This window comes from Cupressus sempervirens, chromosome 1 (assembly GCF_028749045.1).
Source record: "Cupressus sempervirens isolate cs-2001-9-10 chromosome 1, ASM2874904v1, whole genome shotgun sequence".
Taxonomy (NCBI): domain Eukaryota; kingdom Viridiplantae; phylum Streptophyta; class Pinopsida; order Cupressales; family Cupressaceae; genus Cupressus; species Cupressus sempervirens.
The window spans coordinates 888,718,742-888,742,625 of NC_143118.1; positions in this window are offsets into that span (position 1 = coordinate 888,718,742).

A 23,884-nucleotide genomic window follows, 5' to 3' on the forward strand; every position below is an offset into this window, starting at 1 on the left:
GTTATTTTGCTTAGTTATGTGGTTATTGATTTCCCTTTGCGGAAGGACCTATATTTTTGTAATAATTGTATCTGTCAAGTCGACTTGTGGTCTTGATAGCTATATATTTAAGATCTAGGATTAGAGTAGGAACTAATCAAGTAAGTAGAAGAAAGATAACAATAAGTTTGACTTTGTAAGCTTGATGTTCTAAGCTCATTGATTGTGAATTCAGTTATATATGGCTACAACCAAGTATGCCTTTGTTAGAATATTTAGAATAACCGAGAGGGGGTGAATCAGTTATCCAAGGTCCAAATGTACTAATTGAACAAACAAACACTTAAACAACTTCAAATCTTATCATTCTGTTGCTCAGTCTCTATTGTAAACTATTAGCAACATCAACTAGTTACCCAATGTTCTATATATAACTGAATTGCTGAATGTAAGCATTAATCAATAAAACACCATCACAACATCCACACATGTTTGACACAAGGATTTAATGTGGAAACCCAATTTGGGAAAAACCACCAGAAATTTGTCACTAATTTTCACTCTTCTGAAATGAGATCTGTTAGGAGCAAACCTTGATAAAGGTTACAAAACACAGTGTTAAATGTGACCTTGTTAAAGGATTTAATCACCCTATTAGGAGTGGCCTTGTTATAAGACTTTAGAACATTCCATTAGAATGTCACCCTATTAGAGGATTTATATATGACTATTAGGTCACTATGACTGTTAGGTCAACCTTGATTAAAGGATTTCAAATATCATTTACAATGGTTAGAAAGTAACCATTGGTTTTGATCTATTAAGTACAACTCACTTTACATGTACAGATCTATGTTCAGTTCTTGGGTTGATTCATTAATAGGAAGTCTTATGTTCCTTTCAAATATCTTAGTATCCTTTTCACTGCCATCATGTGATTTTCCTTAGGATTCACATAAAATCTTGCAACTATCCCAACTGCTAATGCAATGTTAGGTCTACTATGCACAACATATTGTAGTTTTCTAATCATTGATTTGTATTAAGTTTGGTTCACATTAGTAGAATCATCATCCTTAGATAACTTATGTCTAGTAGACATAGGTGTACTCACTAGTCTTGAATCTTCCATCCCAAAAAAAAATTAGTATCTCCTTGATATATTTGGACTGAGTAATGAAGATACCTTGCTTCATTTGATACACTTGTAAACCAACAAAGAATTTGATCTCACCAAACATTGACATTTCAAATTCCTTCTCCATTTCATCACCAAATGATTTGTATAATGCTTCCTTGCCTCCAAATATGATATCATCAACAAAAATTTTAAATAACAATACCTCACTATTCTTGCCAGTCTTTAAGTACAGATTGTTATTATCATTTGTTCTTGCAAAACCTTTCACCAAATAGTTATGCAGTCTTACATACCATGCTCTAGGGCTTGTTTCAAACCATATAAAGCTTTGTACAGAGCTTACACACCATATTATTCTTGGTGGGATCCACAAATCCTTTAGGGCCCATTTGGCGAGCGGAATAGGAATACGTATTCTGGAATAGAAAATGGGGCTACGTATTCCTGTTCTCCATTTGGTTCAGCCAATATTTGATGGGAATTCGTGGACCCCAAAATTTATGTTTTCTAAAATAAAAAAAAGTGGAATAGGAATACGTATTCCAATAACATCTATTTGGGTGGAATTGCAAAACCCCATTTTTGGGCCAAAATTGGAATACGTATTCCTATTTTACTTCATATTCCAATTTCGTTTTGGTGCATCCAAACAAGGAATTCAAAAATTTTGGAATACGTATTCTAGAATATGTATTCCTGTTATGCTCGCCAAATGGGCCCTGAGGTTGTTCAATGTATATTTCTTCTTCAAGTATCTCATTTAGAAATGCAAATCTAACATCTAGTTGATATACCTTAGATCCTTTATAAGAAGAATATGCAAGATGTGTTCTAACTCCTTCTAGTCATGCTAAATGGGAGAGTGTCTCTCCATAGTCACAACCTTCTTCTTGTGCATATCCTTTGCATACCAATCCAGCCTTGTTCCTTGTGATTTCACCTTTTTCATTCAGCTTGTTCTTGAATACCCACTTTGTTCCAATAACTTCTCTCTAGTATTTCTGTGACACATTTTTCTCCATCATCAATGTTCTAGCACAATCCATTATTGATCTATTTCTTCTTTCAACTATTCCATTCTAAGGAGGGGTCCTCGAAACATATGTCTATCTTTTGATTCCTCTATCATTCTAAAATATGTTGAACTCATTATAAATGAATTCACCACCTCTGTTAGATATCAAGCACTTCAAACTCTTGCTTGTCTCCTTTTCAACTCTAGCCAAATACCACTTAAATAACTGAAAAGCATCAGATTTTTACATTACAGTCATCATTCTAGAGTAGTCATCAACAAATAGAATGAAACATTTGTCTCCACAATAGCTTTGAACACTAATAGGTCTACATTAGTCAGTATGAACTAATTCCAAATTATCATTAGATGAAAATGTTTTGCTCTTGAAACTAGACTTTGTTATTTTTCTCAATTGACATCGTTTACACATAGCATTGTTAGTTTTCTTCAGTTTTGGAAAACCTCTTACTCTTTTCATTTTTCTAATGCTAACCAAATTGTCAAAGTTTAAATGTCATAACCTCTTGTGTCATAACCAAATATCTTCATGTTGTGCAAACAAACATGTCTCACCGGATAAATCTAGATAGAACAAGTTAACTCTTGTTTGATCACCACTTCCTATTAACTTACCATCAACATCAAATATTTTGGCCTTTTTTGTGATGGAATTCAACTTTGTAACCTAATTTGTTTAATTGTGAAACACTCAAAAAATTATAGTTAAGTCCTTCAACCCAATAAATGTTGTCACATTTGATCTTATCTGTCAGTTGAAGTGATCATTTACCTTTCACAAGACATGGAACATCATTACCAAATTTAACATAGCTACCCTTGCATGGTCCAATGTTCTCAAATTTACTTCTATCACTAGTCATGTTATTTGAACAACCACTATCAATTATTCATCTATCACTTTTATTCACATAAGAGATTAAAATAGTTTTCTCATCTTCATCAGAATTTTCTTTCATAGTGACATAGACTACTTCTTTATCATCATTTCTAGATTCAGTATCAGTTTCTTCTTCAACAATATAACAATTTCTTACCTTTGTCTCTGTAGTCCTTGTTCTTCTTGTAGTCACAATCATCTCTTCTTCCTTTGTACTTGCTCTCATTTCTTTCATCCTTGTCTTCTCAGTCAAGACATCTTGTCGCAATATGACCAACTTTGTTGCATGAAAAATAAATAATGAGAAGTTTACCTTTGTATTTTCCGTTGCCTCTTCCAAATATTTTAGCTATCACTGTCTTAAGTTCATCAAGTTCATCATTAGAAGTATCACTACCACTTTTCGCATGTTTTCCTTTTTTCTTTCTTGCTAAGAATCAGTTGTGATTTAAAAGTAGATTCAACAGTAGCAGGAGTGTAATTATCAAAATTAGACATCTCAAAAGCAATAAGCCTACCAATTACACCTTCCAGAGTTAGGCCATTACTTGGTGTACATTTTAGTTCTTGTATTGCAAAACCCTAATAGCATATATAGGTGTTGAGCTATCATTTTGCACGATGCTTAACAACAGGAATCGGTTTGAACTTCTCTCTTGAAAAGTTGATCTAGGACCAACTCAAAGGTTTCAAGCAACCTTGTGACCTACTGGAATCCACTCAATTGAAGATAAATGTATTTTTTCATAAAGAGGCCTTTGCTGATTCGTACCAATTTCAAATAAGATGATCAATCTACTTGTTGTTTCAAAATTAACCACAAAAAAAAGAGATATGATTTTGGTATTTTATATTTTTTAATGAATGCAATATAACAATGTAACTATATGAATTCCTAATTTAACCAAGGGTTTGCAAAGAAAATAACAAAGATAAAATAACGAGAGATGAAAGTAAATAGCATAAAAGGGAAAGTCCTAATGGACATAAACCATAGTAACAACACATTTGCAAGTTAAATCGTTGAAAAGATCAGGTAGAAAACTGATGAAAGTAGGAGCAATGCTTCCTCAAATCCACTGATGCAATCGTCGATGGGAATTTAGTAAAACCAAAAGATGTTTCACTTCTTATCAAATCACAATGCCATAGAAAGTGTGCTCATGCAAGATAGGAAGTTATGTAGGAACAAAAGAGGTGATCTCTTCTCCACCTCTATATGTAAGCGAAATTCGTCAACACACAACAAACACCAAAACTAAAATATCACACAATCAAATCAACACAACAAAACTATTGGCTCCATTATTATCATGAATAAGAATCCACAAAAATAACACACTATGGCAAGAATAACTACACTCAGAATGAGAGCACCAAAAGAATATATTATTGCATCAAAATAATGGCCTGTAATACATATTACATTCTTGAATTTATAAGAAATCATCTCTTCAATTTGTGTTGAGAGTGAGAGATCTCTTTATGCAAATATATGCTTCTAAACTAATAAAACAAATCTATTTATGTACAAGCTGACTCTCTAAATGTGCTAATTAGGACTCCACCCTTATTTATATCAATTAATGGGTGCATGAGCCTTTATATGTCTTAAAACAAAGAAAGAAGTAGTAGATAAGAAGAAGGAAGTTGTAAGAGGATATGGGAGTCACTGGAAGCTCTAAAAATGGAAGCTTGGCCTTCTTTGAATGTTTCTAGGAGTTAAACTGTCGTTAGAATGTGTTTTCGGTGCATGGAAAGCTCTAACTTTGGAGTTGGTAGTTAATTATCGGTGTACCTGTGACTTCTTCAAAAAATTTGATGTACCTTTGAAATAGCACACCTCTGAAGCAATGCACCTACGCACTTGGGTAGCAGGTTCGAAAATCGAAAATTTTCCCAAGTATCAAAACTAAATTTTTATCTTTTGGGTTTTCTTCCTCTTTATACGAGAGTGATGTCTTGATGTTTTCTCTTGAATTTCTCTATAATCTCCATCACTTGGGAAGCTTCTGAAAAATCTAAAGCCTCATATTTATGCCTAACTATTTACCGATGGTTATTGATATCCATTCAAGTTTCTGCAAAATACTTAAGTCTACCATCAAGTCTCAACAATACCTCTTCAGTCTTGAATGCTTGCCTAATATCTTCATCAGATGAAGCATCCTCAAAATTTCTTCAAAATTGTTCAACTACTACTTGGACTAACTTGAGCTTCATCTTCGACTCATCTTCAAAAATCTCAAGGGAAATGGCATCATAATACATATCTGCATCCAATTTTTGCTCTTGAGACTTTCTGCAAAATCCTTAAGTCTACCATCAAGTCTCAACAATACCTCTTCAGTCTTGAATGCTTGCCTAATATCTTCGTCAGATGAAGCATCCTCAAAATTTCTTCAAAATTGTTCAACTACTACTTAGACTAACTTGAGCTTCATCTTTGACTCATCTTCAAAAATCTTAAGGGAAATGGCATCATAATACATATCTGCATCCAATTTTTGCTCTTGAGATTGGCCCTTTAACTTCTAAATATATTCATGAAGTGCTTCCATGACCTTATTTCCAATAGCTATCTTCTCAATCCAATCCTCAAGTTTATTAGTCTCATTTATTGTATACACTTATGTGAGTGTACGATACCTTTGACCTTTTATTGTTTGGAGTGCTTGAAGGTCTTTTCCCCAGGTATGCACCTCATCCATAAGCCCAAAATCCTAGTTTACTATAGATATCAATTTCTCTACGTTAGAATGAACATTATGCAATAAGTTCAAATTAGCCTATATTATTTCTACACCTTTCTGCTCAAAATTGTCATGCCATTGCTAACATGCTCCCAAAAATGAATCAACTTGGACATTCTCCTTATCTCTAATTTCTAATGCCACAACGAGAGTAACCTTTGGGTGGGCTTGATCTAATGGACCTACAATTTTATGCAGATATCCTCTTAGTAGCTCATTTTCTTTGCGCAACTTTATTAATTCATTCTCAGTATCATCAAAATGTTTGAATACCTCCCTAACACTCGTCGTGATCATTACTTTAACTTCATCAACTGTGGGCTTTCCTAATAGGAATTTTATAATCTGATAGTCCTTAGGAGTCAAATATTCGATCTTAGCATGTAGAGGAGGAATGGTTATGTGAGCAAGTAGGTCCTAATCTCTATTCTTCATTATGAAGGTCAATTGTTGCACATCACTCATAGGTGGCTTAGGCCTCTTGATGGCTTCTACTAATGCATCCATACTCTCCTCTTCATTGAGGTTCAACTGTCGCTTTCATCAGACCATAACTTCCCTTTTCAACTAGGCTAGTATAGTGCCCATAGGAGACATATATTTGGTTGAAAAGGAGGATTTCCCTGTAGGCCCTTTTCCTTATCCCTCCTTTCTAGAGTCTTCTCCTTCTGTGAGAGATCTATATTTAGTGCCCCTGCATCTATTGTACCGAAAGTCGTAGCCTCTGTATCTTAAGAAGTTCATTGAGGTCCTTCAGGTATATGTCCTTCCTTGGATACTTCATCGGTTGGTCTCTTCCCGGGCTCTTCTTCACACACTTCTCTCTCTCTTCTTCAGTGATAGGAGGGAGGGGAGTAGCTAGTCCTTTGTCCAAAAATGACAAATCCTGTAATGGTGGTGGTGAGGTACGTGAAGATCCTTATGGTAGAGGTGGCATTTGATTCCAATCCTCTCCCAAATGTTGGTTCATAGGTGTATCTCACATTTTATCACTCACCATTTCAGTCCCTATTGGCATAAAGTTGAAATCAAACATCTTGAAAATATCTGATCCCTCCCCCTCTTCTTCATCCATCTATTGTTGTTGCTCATCCTCTGAAGTTGTAACCTCAATAGGTTACCTGGGAATAGATGGCAACGTGATGATGGAGCTTCTTCTTCTCTCTTCCTGAGTGGCCCTTGCCAAGCATGTCCTTTGACTCAACGAGATATTATCTTCTTCATCATCTTCATCCTCTTTAGGGATGGTTTATGGGACTAGAGGAAAAGGTATAACCCTTCTTTGTATCTTATGCCTTCTAGTCCTTTCGACCATAGGTCTAACTTTAGCTTTTTTAGCAACTGAGGGAGAGGCTTCTTCCTCTGGAGCAGGTGGTGAAACCTCCTATGCTTCTTGTTTTGGTGCTTGTTCCTTTTCTTGTTCTGGCAGAGGCACCTATGGAATATGCTGAACTTGAGTTGCTCCTTCATTTTGAGGCTCATGGTTCTTAGCTGCTTGAGTTGCCTCTTGGGGTTGAGTTGTCTCTTCTTGTTGAGGTACTTCAGCTTTGGGTTCAACTTGGTTTGGAGAAGCTCTTTTCCCCTTATTCTTCCCTTGGTCAACTCTAAAGTATCCAACATCTCCATCATGCTTATATACTATTTGCGGCTTGACTAAAGACTGTGTAGGGAAAGTTGGTATTATTACTTTTGCACCTTTACCCTTAACTGGGCTTGTTGTAGCTTGGAAGGTGATTTTTTAAGGAACTGGGTCCAGCTTAAAGGGCTTCTTGATCTAGTCCTTTGTCAATTTGATTATATGTCTTACCCTATGATTGATATCTACATTCTCTTCCCTGTCAACCTCTACATTCATAATTGGTCTATCAAATATCTTGTCACGATTGTACAAGGGATCCAAGACCTCTTGAGTGTCTTGTTGAAAAACCTTAAGTGGGATCTTTATCTTCAAGGCACTACTTGCTATATATAGAGTCATCCTACAATAATCCCTAATCTAGATATCATAGTCATCTATTGCATTCATCCAATGATCTTCTACTACATCTTCATGAACGAATTGGTTTCTTGCCAAAAGTTGAACTCTACCAATATTATCAAAAAATGGATGAGGAGAGTTGTAGTCTTCCAAGGGATATTGATCCCATTCTAAATCAAAGGCCATGATATCTTGTTTCTACTCAACTTCAAATGGACCTATAGTGATGGGCCATACCTAGGTCTTCTGATGCTATTTTCTCACTCTATCATATGCAGATGTGAGTTCTCTTGCAGTCTCTAGTAAAATGAGCCTATTTGATGGATATCTTAAGAGTTTATTTGGATTCACAATTATGCCCGCTACCCTTGGGTAGGTGAATGTCTTGAACTAGATGTAATAGGCACACATCTCTGGAATCCTTGCCGTTGCCTCTACTGACATGCTCTTGGCATAATCACCCTCAATGAATCAGATGATTGCAAAAATGAAAGCATCATTGACTATTATGTATTCTTTGCTCTAATCTGAGAGCTTCTTCATTACTAGTTGGAGATATATTGCATAAGGCGAAGCATTAGCATCTTGCATGCTTTCTTCTTATACAATCTTGGATAGTCAATTGTCCTTAATAGTAGTAAATACACCAAGTATGATGTCATGTAAAACTTGGGGTCGACTTTGACTCCTACCAACTGCTCATCTAAGTTTTCACTTAGTATTGTAGCCCAATCAATTGGTATTTTAGTTGTTCTAATGGTCTCAATGAAATGTACCATACAAATATTCAGGTGCCTAGTTGCTGGTAAATCCATAACCCTACTCAAAAGCATAATGGAGTATCTGATATCATCCTTCATGCATCCTTTGAACATATCTACCTTGCTTGGTCTTTGTCCCACTAGTGTTCTATCAATCAAGAATGACAATTGTATGATCTTTTTAGCTTCCTTTTCATGTTCCCTATACCATCTTTCTGCTTGATGATAAGTAATTTTCACATATTGATCCTGCTCTCAGAAGATAGAAGACTTTCTCAATGTTCCTTGGTCTTAAATCCAAGACTATCTCCCCTGTTATACTCTTCACAACTCTTTCTTCTGACACATAATTCTCTGCCAAGGCCATGACAAGCTTTGAAGATTGCACTAGGATGCGAGCCTGATCTTAAAAGTGTTGAGACCATCGAGGACCTATCCTTAGGTTTATTGCAAAGTACTAAGAATGCATTCTAGTCTATATGTTCCAATTATGTATCTCTAATCTTTAAATGTGCATCTTGAAAGCATGATTTCTTTGGTGCACCTTGAAACTTGAAAACAACTAGTTTTGGAGACATATTCTCTACAAGTGAGGATAATGAGGAAGCCATTTTATTTGCACAAAACATAAAAACATTAGTCCAAAAGGGTGAAAATTAAACCCTAACAAAACCCTAATTGCTAAAAAACCAAATCCAGAACCCCAAAACCCTCACAAAACCAATCAAATCCTTCATTTAGCTATATTTATGTAGTTTACTACACTTGCACACCTTAATAGGTGTGCTAGGTGCGCTTAATGACTTGAGAATAGTCATTTGCACACAGTTGCTCACCTGCGTAGGTGCACACCCAGATAGGGTGTGCACATGTGTATGTAAACTATTGTGCACATTATATGTGCAATGGGGACTTGGTTGACTTTGCAAGGTTAAGGGTGCACACGTATGCACCTTAATGGGGGTGCACATGTGCGCACCCTTACTTGTGTTCCAGTTAATAGGATCTAAAATGGTGTGCATATGCACACCATTACCTAGGTTCTTAGTTAGGTATTGATGAAAGGTGTGCACCTACACACCTTGGATAGGTGTGCATGTGTGCACCTTCCCCTTAGGAGTGTTTGTGTTTTAAACCTTTTAAATGGTAAATAAAGGTGTGCACCTGTACACCTAGGATATGTGCATAGGTGCACACCTTAATGTTTAAGTGTGTGTATTGGTGTGTGCAAGATGTTTGGCGCACCTCTGTAGGTGTAGAGGTGCACTTGTAAATGCCTGAAGAAGAATAATGAATGAGGGAAGGGGTGGTCCTGGGTATTTATAGACTCAGGACCATGCACACCTTTGGGATATGTGCACATGTGCAAGTGCGCACCTCCAAAGGGTGTACATGCACACTTCCACATCTAGCACACTTGTGTACCCATGATAGGTGCGCATGTGTGCTAGGTGTAGTAATGCACACCTTAACCTCTATTTCACCTTTCTGGTCCAAATCTCTCAAATTTGACAATTGGGTTTTTTAGGCAGTGTACTAGGCAAGACCCAAACTCTAGGTAGAGCCCTAAAAAAGACTCAGACCCTGGACTAGGGGTTTGGGAAAGAAAAAAAATTACTAGGGGGTCCCCATTTCTAAGAGAAATGGGGTGTGTGTTGTGAAACCACAACAATATGAAGTAGAGTTCTCAATACCTTGCTTATTATTGTTTCATCCTCAATCTTTCCATTGGCACCTTGAATAACATTAACAACTTCTTTGATTCTTGCATAGTGTTGAACTATATTCTTGCCTTCTGTCATTCCCATTTCATTAAACTTGCCTCTCAAACTTTTTGATTTGGCTCTCATGATATTTTCATCTTCTCGATATATGGTCTTCAGTTTATCCCACATCTCTTTTGCAATCTTGCACTCTTTTATGTCATCAAACTCAACATAGCTTAGGGTTGAAACAATCTCCAACATTGCTTAATTATGTTCTTGCTTTTCTTTCAGTTGTTGAGCAATCAAAGGGATTTTTGTTATGTTCACATATGCATTGTCCAGAAAATCTATTGCAGCATCACCAATACTAGCTATATGTAGCCTCATCAACATTTGTCATATAGGAAAATTCTCTTTGTTCAACTTTGGTACCTACTTTTTGTATGCCATGATCTTTAGCTTTGAGTGCCTTCAAACTTTTGTCTACAAGCACCGATTCTCTAATACCAATTGTTAGAATATTTAGAATAATTGAGAGGGAGGGGGAATCAGATATCCAAGGTTCAGATGTACCAATTGAATAAACAAACACTTAAACAACTTCAAATCTTATCACTCCATTGCTCGGTCTCTACTATAAACTATTAAATATAACAAACTTGCATAATGCAAATATTAATTGGTAAAACACCATAATAACATCCACATAAATTTAATACTAGGATATAATGTGGAAACCCAATTTGGGAAAATCCACCATTAACATGTCACTAAATTTCACTCTTTTGAAGTGAGATATATTAGGAGCCAATCTTGTTAAAGGTTACAAAACACACTAGGAGTAGCCTTGTTATAGGACTTTAGGATATTCCATTAGAATGTCACCCTGTTAGAGGATTTACATATGATTGTTAGGTCATTATGACTGTTAGGTCAACCTTGATTAAAGGATTTCAAATATTGTTTACAATGGTTAGAAATTAATAGCAGGTTTTGATTTGTTAAGTACAACTCACTTTGTATGTACAAATCTATGTTTAGTTCTTGAGCTTATTCACCGATAGGCCTCCATTATCATCTCAATCTCATATTTGCTTGGCAACCCTTCAAGTAATCACCCTTCACTTCTTCTCAACTCATCTCAACATTTTGCTTAGATTCGCCTGTCAATAACATCAACAACAACTCCAACTCTCTGGAACAATTTCACATACACATATACTCTCTACACATACTTGGGCATCTAGAAAGTTTGTCTTTGTACCTCCTTAAATAAGTAATTGTGATCTTTTTTGCTTAAACAACACTGTAGATCTTAGGGTTTACAATTAGATCCATCAAATAAAATGTACTTGATCACCATTTTGTTTATCTCTTCTTTTCTAGAAACTTCTCTTGGAATCCATCTGTTAGGTCGTTTACCTAATCCTTTCCTAGTATCAAATGATCCAACTCATTGATCCTTATCTTCAATGGGCTTTCCATATTCCAAGAAATCAACTTAGTCAGCTAGAAATTATGATTTCTCATAAACAGTTAAAAAAAAATTTCCTCAACCAACCTTTTATTCTGACACTTGGTCATCATTGGGTTACTCGATCACTATTAAAATTCTTTCTTGGCACATGCATTGTCACTCAGTCAAGACTAAATTTTCTTCGCACTTACCATGGCTTGGTTGACACTATCATCACTCAACATGTACTTTAAAATTACGTAGTCTTCTTTTGTATTGCTCAGTCAAGCCTATGCATTTGATATGTCTATGCTCACACCTTCAAGACTTGAACATTAATGTCTTCTCCACTTGTAACATGATTTTAAAAAATCAATTTATCTTGTATGCCTGACACATTGTATGATGATTATCTTAGTATATCTGCATTGAATTTAATATAAATTGTTATGTCTTCCATATTTTTGTTGGCTTTTGTGTGTAACTCTACTAGGGTGTTTGGTGAATTCTTCCCTTGGGTCCATTTATCCATTATCCCTTGCATTAGGTGGTATCAAAGTGAAGGTACCTTTCCTCGTAAAGTCTTGGGATCGTGCAGAAACTTACCTGGAGTGGTTGTAGGGTGACAAGTTTAGTTTTTGACCTATAACTTGTAGAGGGTTATGATTCTTGTAGGAACTATTGTCAAAATTGTCCAAGGTAGAGGAAATGTAGATCATGTTATTATGAACATGTTGAGACAAATTGCAGCTAGACTTGAAGATATTGAGACAATCCAAAGAAGAGGAGTACATCTTGATGATGTTAGTGATGAAGTAGTTTCACCTAATCCGAAACCTGAAGTGGAAGAAGATGAAGAAAGATTCTTGAAATCCATGAGTAGAGTGATTTCAATACCTTCTTTTGAACTTTCAAGTTACTGTAGAAAACTTAATCTAGATTCTTTTTTGGATTGGATCTCTGAGATTGAGAAGTAGTTTAATTATGAAAGTATCCTAAGGATAGAAAAATGAGGATAATATCTACTAAATTGGGAAGACATGCTTCTCTCTGGTGGGAGCACTTGCAAATTGATAAACAAGAAAGAGAAAAGGAAAAGATCAAGACTTGAGTCAAAATGGTTGTTGAGTTGAAAAATAAATTTATTCCTATTAATTATCAAGTTAATTTGTTAAGAAAAATACAAAATTTGAGACATAAAGATATGATTGTAAAAGATTACGCTGAGGAATTCTACAAGTTGAACATCATATTTTGACATATTGATGATGAGGTTGAAAAGGTTTTCTAGATATCTAAATGGTCTGAGAACTTCAATACAAGATGAGATCAATTTTGTGAAGATGGAAAGTGTGGAAGAAGCATATTTGTATGCCTTGAGAGCTAAAGAAATATTGGCAAAGAACCAAGATCATAGACAAAGGATAAGAGGATGAAGATTTTAATGAAGTAGAGGTAGATCTTACATACAAAGTAGCATATCTAAAAACAAATCTCATGACAAAGGAAAATTAGAATAGAAAGAAGACAATGTTGGCAGAGGAAGAGGTAGCCACACTAGAGGTAATTCTTCTTACCTTAGAAATAATAGTATTGGCAAGAGAGAAGATAGATCATGGCTTAAGGGAACATGTTTTAAATGTGGAGAATGAAATAGAGATTTTGAATGTACCATTTTTGGTAAGAAAATAGGAATTAGTAGCATAAATGCTTTTATTTAGGAAGAAGCTATTGATCCCCCTAATGACCCTAAATTTGGAGAGAACCTGACGATCATAAAAACCTTGTCAAATGAACAAATGGATGGAGGACTTATTTTGAGGGAAATTCTTTTCAAAACTAGATGTAAGATTGAAGAAAAAAATTGCAAAGTGATCATTGACAATGGTAGTTTGGATAATTTGGCATCTAAGGAGTTAGTATCTAAGTTGTAGTTGCAAATATTGAAACATCCTAATTGCTTGAAGCAAGGATGAGCACAAGTTATTTGTAAGTGAACAGTGCCTTGTGAAATTTAAGATTGATAATTACTATGATGAAGTTTTATGTGATATTATACCTTTGGATTGTTGTCATATTCTTTTTGGAAGACCTTGTCAATATGATAGACACATTTGGCATGATAGTAGATTGAATTAGTATATTATTTGGGCTAATGAAAAGAAACAAGTATTGTTACCTTTGATAGAGAAACCTAAAGAGAATCGATGTGCCACCATTAGAGTCTACTTGGTTGAAGGAAATCAGTTTGTTAAGGATATGAAGAAACATAATGTTTGTTTTGCTTTGATCCCTAGAAAGATTAAGAAACAAGATTAAATTGAGCATGCACCCGAGGGTAGATCTTTGTTGATGGAATTTCAAAATATTATTTCAGAAAATGTACCTAATGGTTTACCTCCTATGAGAAGTATTAATCATTTTATGGATTTGATACCTGGAGCTCATTTGTTTAATAAAGTACCACATAGACTAGTACCTACAAAGAATAAATAATTGAATAGACAAGTGTGAGAATTTATTGAGAAAGGTTTGACCAAAAAAAAAATAGTCCTTGTGCAGTACCTATTCTATTGGCACCTAAAAAGAATAGAGAATGGAGAATGTGCACTAATTCCAGAACTATAAATAAAATAGCAGTTAAGTATAGGTTTCCTTTCCCTAGAATGGATGGCATTATGGATTTTTTGAGTGGAGAAAAATATTTTACTAAAATTGATTTGAAGAGTGGATATCATCATATTCGAATAAGAGAAAGAGATTAATGGGAGATTACTTTTAAGACTAATGTGGGCTTGTATGAGTGGTCGGTTATGCCTTTTGGTTTAACTAATGCACCTAGTGCTTTCATAATGTTGATAAATGAAGTTTTGAAGAAATTATTGGGTAAATTTATGATTGCATATCTTGATGAAATAATAATCTACAACAAGGCTAAAGAGGAACATTTAATGCATATCAAACAAGTGTTGTAGAAGTTGAAAGAAGGGCAATTTTTGATAAACCTAAAAAAATGTTCTTTTATGAAGGAAGAGATTGTATACCTTAGTTTTGTGATCTTTGTTGATGGACTTAAGATGAATCTTGAAAAGGAAAAATCTATTCTTGAGTAACCTATGCCTAAAAGTGCTAGAGAAGTTAGATTATCTCATGGATTGGCAAGTTTCTGCAGAAAGTTTATCATAGATTTTATTTCAATATATAATGCTATGACATAGACAATGAAAGGTGATACAAGGGAATTCAAATGGATACATGGAACAAAAAAAAGTTTTGAAACATTAAAATGAAAGGTAGTAGAGTTGTATGTGCTTGCTTTACCTGATTTTACTAAAGTTTTTCAAGTTGATTGTGATGCTAGTGGGAATGCAATTGGAGCTATTTTGAGTCAAGAAGGTAAGCCTATAGCTATCTATAGTGATAAAGTGAATGATTATAAGAAGAAATATACAATCTATGATCAAGAGTTCTATGCGATTATTCAAGCTTTGAGGAAATGAAGACATTACTTGACGCCTAAGGTTTTGTGTTGTACATGGTCATAAAGCTTTATAGTATTTAAAAATTTAGAATAAGTTGAATTAGAGATATGTGAAGTGGGTTGAGTGTATGAAGAACTTTTCTTTTGCATTGAAGTATAGGAGTGGACAATAAAATAAGATACCAGATGCTTTGATCAGAAGAAGAAGCTTGTTGACATAGATGAGGGTTGAAGTACTTGGGTTTGATGATTTGAAGAACTTGTATGAAAATAATCCTAATTTTGTAGAATCTAGAAAGCTTGTAAGAATCACATGATAGATGAGTGGGATAAATGGTTCAATTGATTATTTCATTTAAGAAGACATGTTGTTTAAATGAATTCAGTTGTGTATACCAAGAGGATCTATAAGATAAAATATCATTAAGGAGAAACATAGCAATGGACTTGCAAGACATTTTGGGATTGATAAGACAATGAAGTTGATTTCTGAGAGATACTTATGGCCAAAGACATATGAGGATGTTCAAAAGATGGTGAAGAATTTTAAAATTTTTCAAGAAGCTAAAAGAACTAGTCAGCATATAGGATTTCATACACCTTTACATGTTCCATGTAAACCTTGGGAAGATATCAATATGGAATTTGTTATGGGATTACATAGAACTCATAGAGGTAATGATTCTATCTTTTTGGTAGTTGAATTTTTTTCAAAGATGACACATTTCATATCTCATAAGAAGACATCAGATGCAATACACATAACATGTCTATTTTTAAGAGAAATTAAGACTAATGTTTCAAATAGAGATATTAAGTTTACTGGTTACTTTTGGATAACACTTTGGAAGAAGTTGAATATTGAGATTAACTTTAGTTATACATCTCATCTACATATAGATGGACACATTGAAGTTGTGAACACAAGTTTGGGTAACTTGTTGAGATATTTGATTGAAGATAGACCTACAAATTGGGACTTGATTTTGGCACACGCAAAATTTGCATATAACAAGCTAGTAACATAAGTACTAAGAATACTCCTTTTCAAATTGTGAATGATGTGCATCTTAGAGGTACTATAGAATTGAGAATATTAAGTGTTGAATGAAGAGTGGTGTTAAAGCAGAGGGATTTGTAGACTTTATGAAGAATTTTCATGTGGAAGTGAAGAATAATCTAAATAATAGTAACTAGGAATATAAGGAGAGAGAAGTTAAGAAGAGAAAACATAAAGCTTTTAAGGTTGGAGATGAAGCGATGGTACACTAGAAGTAGAACATATTTTTAGTTGGGACGTATAACAAGCTGAAGATGGAGAAATTTGGATCTTGTAAAATCTTAAGGAAGTGTGATAGTGGAAATGCTTATGAAGTTGAATTGCCTAAAGACATGGACATCTCACCTATTTTCAACATTTTATACATCTACAAATATTTTGAGTTTGATGAGGAGGTTGCTAATAATCCTGATTACCCTTGAGAAGAAGATAGAGGGAATAGAAAGAGCTTTGGATACTAGAGTGAGTAAGAGCACTAGAGGAAAATACTACAAGGAGTATCTGGTTTAGTGGCAGAATAACCAGGTAAAGACAATTCTTTGATATCTGAAGCTATGCTAGATCTTTGTGATTCTTCTTAGAATATTGGGGCTTCCTAATATGGATATTAGTCCTCATTTACTTGAGATGTCTAATGCAAGAGCATCTTGGGTTCTTTGGCAGTCTTGCATCAACAAAAAATGTTTCCACTTTATTGTTCATGTCTGTTGTTTGTAGAATAGTCCTTGTTGTCTGTGTTATTTACTGTTAGCATGAATGTTGATGATACTAACTTGGGGGAGTATCCTAAGCATTGGAGAGTATTGACATGTTGCATTCATGATTATGTTTGTCATTGATGTCAACATAGTATGGTTTTTGTAGAGATTGGCTGAGTAATAGACATAGATCTTAGTCATATGGACAATGGTTTGGTTTTCTAGTGATGCATGGTCATGGACATGTTTAGCACAATGTCCTGATGATGTGGTTCACTGTGCAGAGTCTAAGTCAAAGACATACAAAATTTGTACCTGATTTGCACAGAGTAGTTTAGAGACAAAGCATTTGGAAAGTGTTCTCGATGTTTGTTCGCTGTCTTACATCTAAGATGCAATGAGGAGTTGTGCAGTTACGCAATGATAGAAGATAGTTTGTTGGTGATGTCAGCAAGTGCATAAGCCCTAGTATCGCATGTGTGAAGTTTTATATAGACTATGAATTGATAATGCTATTGTAATTCTAATTAATTATCTTATTATAATTAATTAGGAAAGGCTCAAGGCCAACTCAAGAAATTATTTTAAAGATGTGGTATAAAGGAAAGATGTTTTCCTTGATTGTAATGTGTTGTGATCGTTGTATGAAGTGCAAAGTGTGAATGCATGTAAGCAACCCTATGGATTATTGGATGCAAGTTTTGTGATTTGGTTAAAAGATCATAAGGAGTAGAGGTTCGGTTGGTAGGAAAAAGGAAGAGCAAGAAAATACATTTCATTTCTATTATTCTACAATGAATAATACATAGATCATTTGGATAGTGGGTTCATTGGTCTTATCCTTGAAGATGTTTGGGTAGTGGGTCTAGTTGTTTTCCACAACTCCTAACAAGGTTGGCAACTCCTAAACGAGGATTCAAAGTCTCCTAGTAGGGACTCATATGTACTATATGTATTCATAGATTCCTAACAGGGTCCATCCTCTAACACGGAATATTTATATTAGTACATCATCTTGTGGGTATCATCCCCACTAGGGTTTTCCCTCTAATCAAGGGTTTCCCTAGTTAACATATCTAGTGTTATTGTATATGAGTATCTTGTTGTGGTTTTTGATTATATTACTCATATGGTTAAAGTTTAATAAGGTTGATAACTATGATATTAGTTGGATAGCTAATCCACCCCCCCCTCTCAGTTATAATGGTGAACTATATATTCTAACAATTGGTATCAGAACACTAGGTCCTTCAAAGATAAGCTTAACATCTTCAGGAGATTGATGGTGAATCTTTTTAGAAAGGATAGTCATAGATATGTTGGGGCCAACTATGACAGTTGGAAGGAGAAGATGAAGACTCATTTGTTGTCCATGGGCTCAAATTATTGGATCTTGATAAAGAGTAAGAAGTCAATTGTGAAAGAACAACAACTTGAAGAATGTAGCAAAATAGACATAGATATGTTCATGTGCAACATGAGAGCTAGAGAACTTCTACTATCAACTCTTTCATAGAATGAATACAATTAGGTAAATTCACTTCAAACATCTCATGAAATTTGGAAAGCATTAGAATCTACTTTTGAAGGTGATACACATGGAAAAATAATTAGATTGCAGACTTGGATATGTGTATTTCAAGATGCTAAGATGATGAAAAATGAATATGTAAAAAGCTATATTAGTAGGATATCAAAAATTGTTGTAGGAATTCAGTCTCATGGTGAAATCAAGGAAGAAGATGAGGTAGTATGGAAAATCTTGAAAAGATTGATGCCATCATTTAAGCAAGTAGTTCAGATGATTCAACTATTGATACCCTACACTAAGGATTTTACCAAGGAAATGTTGCTCAGAAGATTAGAAGCCACATAAGTAGATATGAGATAGTCTAGAGATCTAGCTAGAGTCAAAACAACTTTTAGTGCCCTAAACATTTGACGTAATTTGACAAGGACTGCAAGCACACATGGAGATTTTGCTGGTAGCAACAGATCTGATGAAGACAAGAAGATTGAGCAAGGTATATCCTTTCTTGTGAAAAGGAAAAAAGATGGTAAGAAAATCTTTAAATGTTGGACTTGTGATGAATTTGGTCATTACATGTCCTAAAAGAGAGAAAAGGTATAAGGGAAAGTTTAAGACTAGAAGAGATAGAAATTGTTTGTATGCAAATGAAGATGAAGAATCAGATGAGAAAGGTCAAAGTGAAATTGATGATGAATTGGGGTTTGTGGCTATCAAGGAAGATGATCTTGATAGACAAATTAGAGAAGAAAGAACACTAGTTTCCCAAGTGGAAAAGAAATATGATTGGATAATTGACAGTGGTTGTTCACATCACATGAGAAATGAATAAGTTTGTTAAGTTCAATAATCATGATGGAGGTATTATTAGAGTTGGTAACAATGCAACCTGTCATATAACAAGAATTGGATTCATTACTCTTGATGGTAAAACTAACACTGACAATGCTTATTTTGTTGATGGATTGAAGCATAATTTTTTGAGTGTTGGATAGTGTTGAAAACATATTGATACAAGTATGATAAATATGTTTTAATCATTGTTTTCTTACTGATGTCTATAATGATCCCAAATCAGATCCTTACACTTTGGAGAAGAATTAAAAATAATTTTTTGATACCCCCCTCTCTCCTTGCTTCTCCCTTATTAAATATCTAATATTCCCAATGGTCATGTCCTTTGGAACTTATTTTAATAATATTTTTATAACTATAATATATAATTAATTTAATAATCTATTACATTTCATTAATATATTATTATTAGTTATATTTAATACATTAGTATTATAGTATATTATCATTATATGATATTTTATTATTACATCAAGATAACTATAGTTATTATTATTCACTCATAATACAATTATATTTTATTCTTTTATATTATTTTAATAATTACTTATTATTTAATCCTATTAAAGTGGGGATATCATAGTCCTCCCTTCTCAAATTTGCTTGTCCTCAAGCAATTGATTTGATCCTCATTAATTCATAGTCTGGATTCATTCTCTTTCTTGCATATGTGTTAGACACTTGCAAAGTAAACATGTTGGTATATAATAGCATGTACAAGAACATATGAATGAAGACACAAAGTAAACACATTAATGCATGAAGACGTGATGCAAGCATGAGGTAGACACACAAATGCATGAAGGCATGAAGAAGACACGAAGCAAACATATTGATGCATGAAGACACAATGTAGACACATAGTATACATGTTAGAATCTTGCTTACAAATTGAAATAATAAAAGGTAAGGAAATGTTTTACCACTTTGATCATGAATGTAGTGCTCCTTTCCTTCGTCTTAAAATCAAAAGTTCTTGAAGATGCATATTTTTAACAACTTTTCTATAGCTAGTACTATAATAGGGTGTATGATTCCATAGTGGATGGTAGATTTACTACTACTCAAATTTGGACATGCTCAGCTTGGGGCTTTCTTAGACTTCTATCCATATTGGGATTCTCTTGCCCCAACACAACCAATTTACTCCTCCCCCTGTGCACACTCCCTACCCACTAGGAACATGTTTAATTTTGATATGGATGGTAGATTTGCTGCTTCTCAAGGTTGGACATGCTCAACTTGGGGCTCCCTCAGATCTTTATCCATATTGAGATTTTATTGCCCCAATACGATCGATTTACTCCTCCCCTTGTGCACACTCCCTATCCATCATGAATCTAAGCACAAATAGTTTGAATCATGTCTCCTTTTGAGACCCAAAAGGGATTTTTATCCAACTTACTTATACTTTTATCTTTCAATTTAGACACAACATTAGTTTAGATATGTCACAAAAAACATTATACTCTCAAATATATAAATATCTATAATCATGGTGTACAATATACCAATTTTATTATTCAGATCATTAATGATATTTTTGATTAATTATCATAAATAAATATAATGAATAGAAATAAACCTAACATATTTATTATTGGAAATATTATGATAGGCTAAGTTACTAAGAGGGGGGGGGGGGTGAATCAGTAACTTGTAAAAATTTAATCCTTAAATGTTAATTAATCCTTTATGTGAATTCTGATCAAACTGCATGCATGAGAAACTGAAAACATGAAAGCATACACAACACTTTAACACACAAGATTTGGTGATCCAAAAACCTTCCAAATAGAAAGTAAAACTAGGGTGGGGATGATACCCATAAGTTTTAGTACTGCAGTATAAAGTTGGCCTGTTAAGGCTTACAATGATAACTTTTGATGATTTGCCCTATTAGGAGCAATAAGGACTGCTAGAACCACCTTGCAAAAGAATTTACAAACATACAATAAAGTATGCACTTGGTAAAGAGATTTATATAATACTATTAGGTCTACCTTGTTAAAGGATTTGACTGATCCACCTGTTAGGAAGAAGCAGTAGCTGATCTTTGATCTGCAACTTGGTTTCCTGAATGAGATTCTTTTGAGTGTACAAATTACCTTGTTGTATAGATAAATCTTTGTTGTTCCTTATACTATTGTAGCCTTTGTAATTCACTCTTTTGCTCTTCTCTGATGATTACATTACTTCTCTTCTATATATTGGATGTAATACAATACATTACATATATACCAATCCAATTACACAATTACAAAATTGACCACAATACAAGTTTACACAAATATTACAAAGTCGACCAAAGTGTAGAAACTCAAGTTCTGAAGATTGACTCAGTGAGGTTCTGATACTCGACATCCACTGTCAATGCTTGACATCATCATGTACTCGGTAGACATAGAAGCTCGGTCCATACTAATCACTTCCAAGTAGTCTTGAACTCGATCTGCACTGGAGACTCGATGAATACTGTGAAACTCGACATATAAACTGAATCACTTGATTCTCACTGCATAGCTTGGTCAATGCTATCACTTCAAGCTCGATATAAAATGAGTCATTTTTTTAACATCGAGTAGCTCAGTTAACACTAGACTTGCATTACATCAATTGTGAACTTGATAAGCACTGCACAACTTAGTTTGCATTGGTAAACTTGACATACACTGAGATGCTTGGTTTACACTGGCGATCATCAATTTTGTAGTAATTGCTCAACACAAATTGAAATCAGTCCGAAGGACTCGGTAGCAACTATAAAACTCAGTAATAACTCAAATGCTTGGTTAACACTGTTAACTGTACAATATGCTCGATATGAACTTACAATTTGAATATGTGTATGTCACTAATAACAAACATGATTGGAATGTCAACAATCTCCCCTTTGGCATTAGTGACAAAAACACTTATAAGTCAAAACTGAATTCAAGAATGTTCAAGAACATCTTAATTCATCACCTTATGTCTCCAGCTCGGTAGAGTATACTGTTTTTGAGATTTTTCAAAATTGGTTTTGTAAGAGATATTTTTCTGTACATGGCAATGCTCCCCCATACATAATTTATAGTATACTATACATACAATATAAATTTTCTATACAATCTACAATTTTCTTTCAATTTTCTCCCCCTTTCTCCTTATATCTTCTAACATCTTCTCCCCCTTATATCTTCTTATAGCTTCTCCCCCCTTTTGACATTAATGCAAAAGATTTATGCTATATATATATATATAGTAATGTCAACACGTGACAAGAAGTCTGAATGTACCTTTAGGATGAGTGCCAAAGTCTTGTCCCAATTCTCTTGCAAGACTTTGCATGTGTGCAATGCAACCTATACTTTTGCTGATAATTCAATCATGTGGTCTACAATGGAGAAGTTATTGTCATGGATGAGCATTTTTTAATGTGCAATGTGCTTTTGCAATGCATCCATGTTAGGGAGAATCTTATTCTAAATATCTATCAATGTAGATTTGATTCTTGCTTCTTCTCTGAGCAATTATGCCTATTTTTCTATCAAAAATTTGATCTTATTGAAGTTAGCAAAGCTAGAACTCAGGTCAATCTGCAATTATTGTGCACTTGCCTTCAGATCTTCATCAATTTTTGATAATTTATTCTTATCTCTTTTGTGAAAATTGATGTATCACATAGTTTGCCAAAGATTAAAGATTCATTAATGCAAGAGGTTTCTAGAGAGCCTAAAATAGTAGATAACTCTACTTGATGAATGCCAATTTATTGAGCAATAAGTTCTAAAACTTTATTCTCAAACTTTTTCCTGACTTTTTGCAATAATTTATCCCGTCCATCCAAATCTTCATTATATTTCTGGACTACCTCTGCCAATTGATACAAAATTGGTTGAGAAGTATCAACCTCAATGCCTAGAGCCTCTGCTAGAATGTTCTTAGCATCCTCAATGATTTTGAACTCTTTGTTTCTCTCCTTTCTAAGCCTTTGCCACTTAGCTTTCTTTTGAAGTAGTTCTCCAAAAAATTCCATCTGATTTGGATTTAGATTTGAGATGTCCTATTTTGGAATGTCAATCTCCTCATTAAGATTTATATCCTCCTCCTTTTCTTTTCCTTTACCCAAAAATTTTGTGCTTGTTTTAGGCTTGGTCTCAACTATCCTTGCACTTATTGCTTGCATACTAGGAATGGAAACAATTGTGGAAATGGTAGGACTCACTGCAAAAATGGATACCACACTCATTGAAATACTAGTAGAAATACATGTTGTAGCCAAAACTAATGTAGAGGGAAGAGTTTGCAGCTCAGTAGATGAAGTACTTGGCACTACTATCAATGAAGTACTGAGCTAGACTAGTGCAGAGATTGATTGAGTACTTGTGTTTTCAGTGCTAGTCAAAATCAATCTTGCTAAGGCTGTCTCCAGGCTTGATATTATCAATGTTTTGTTGGGAAAATGAGGAAGTGAGGCTATGACTGCTGCAATAATCTTCACTGGGCCAGTCTCCTCAGTATCTTGCACATCTTCCTCAGTAGCTTCTTGCTTTTGTTCCTCTTCATCATCTACATTATCAAAATGAGTCA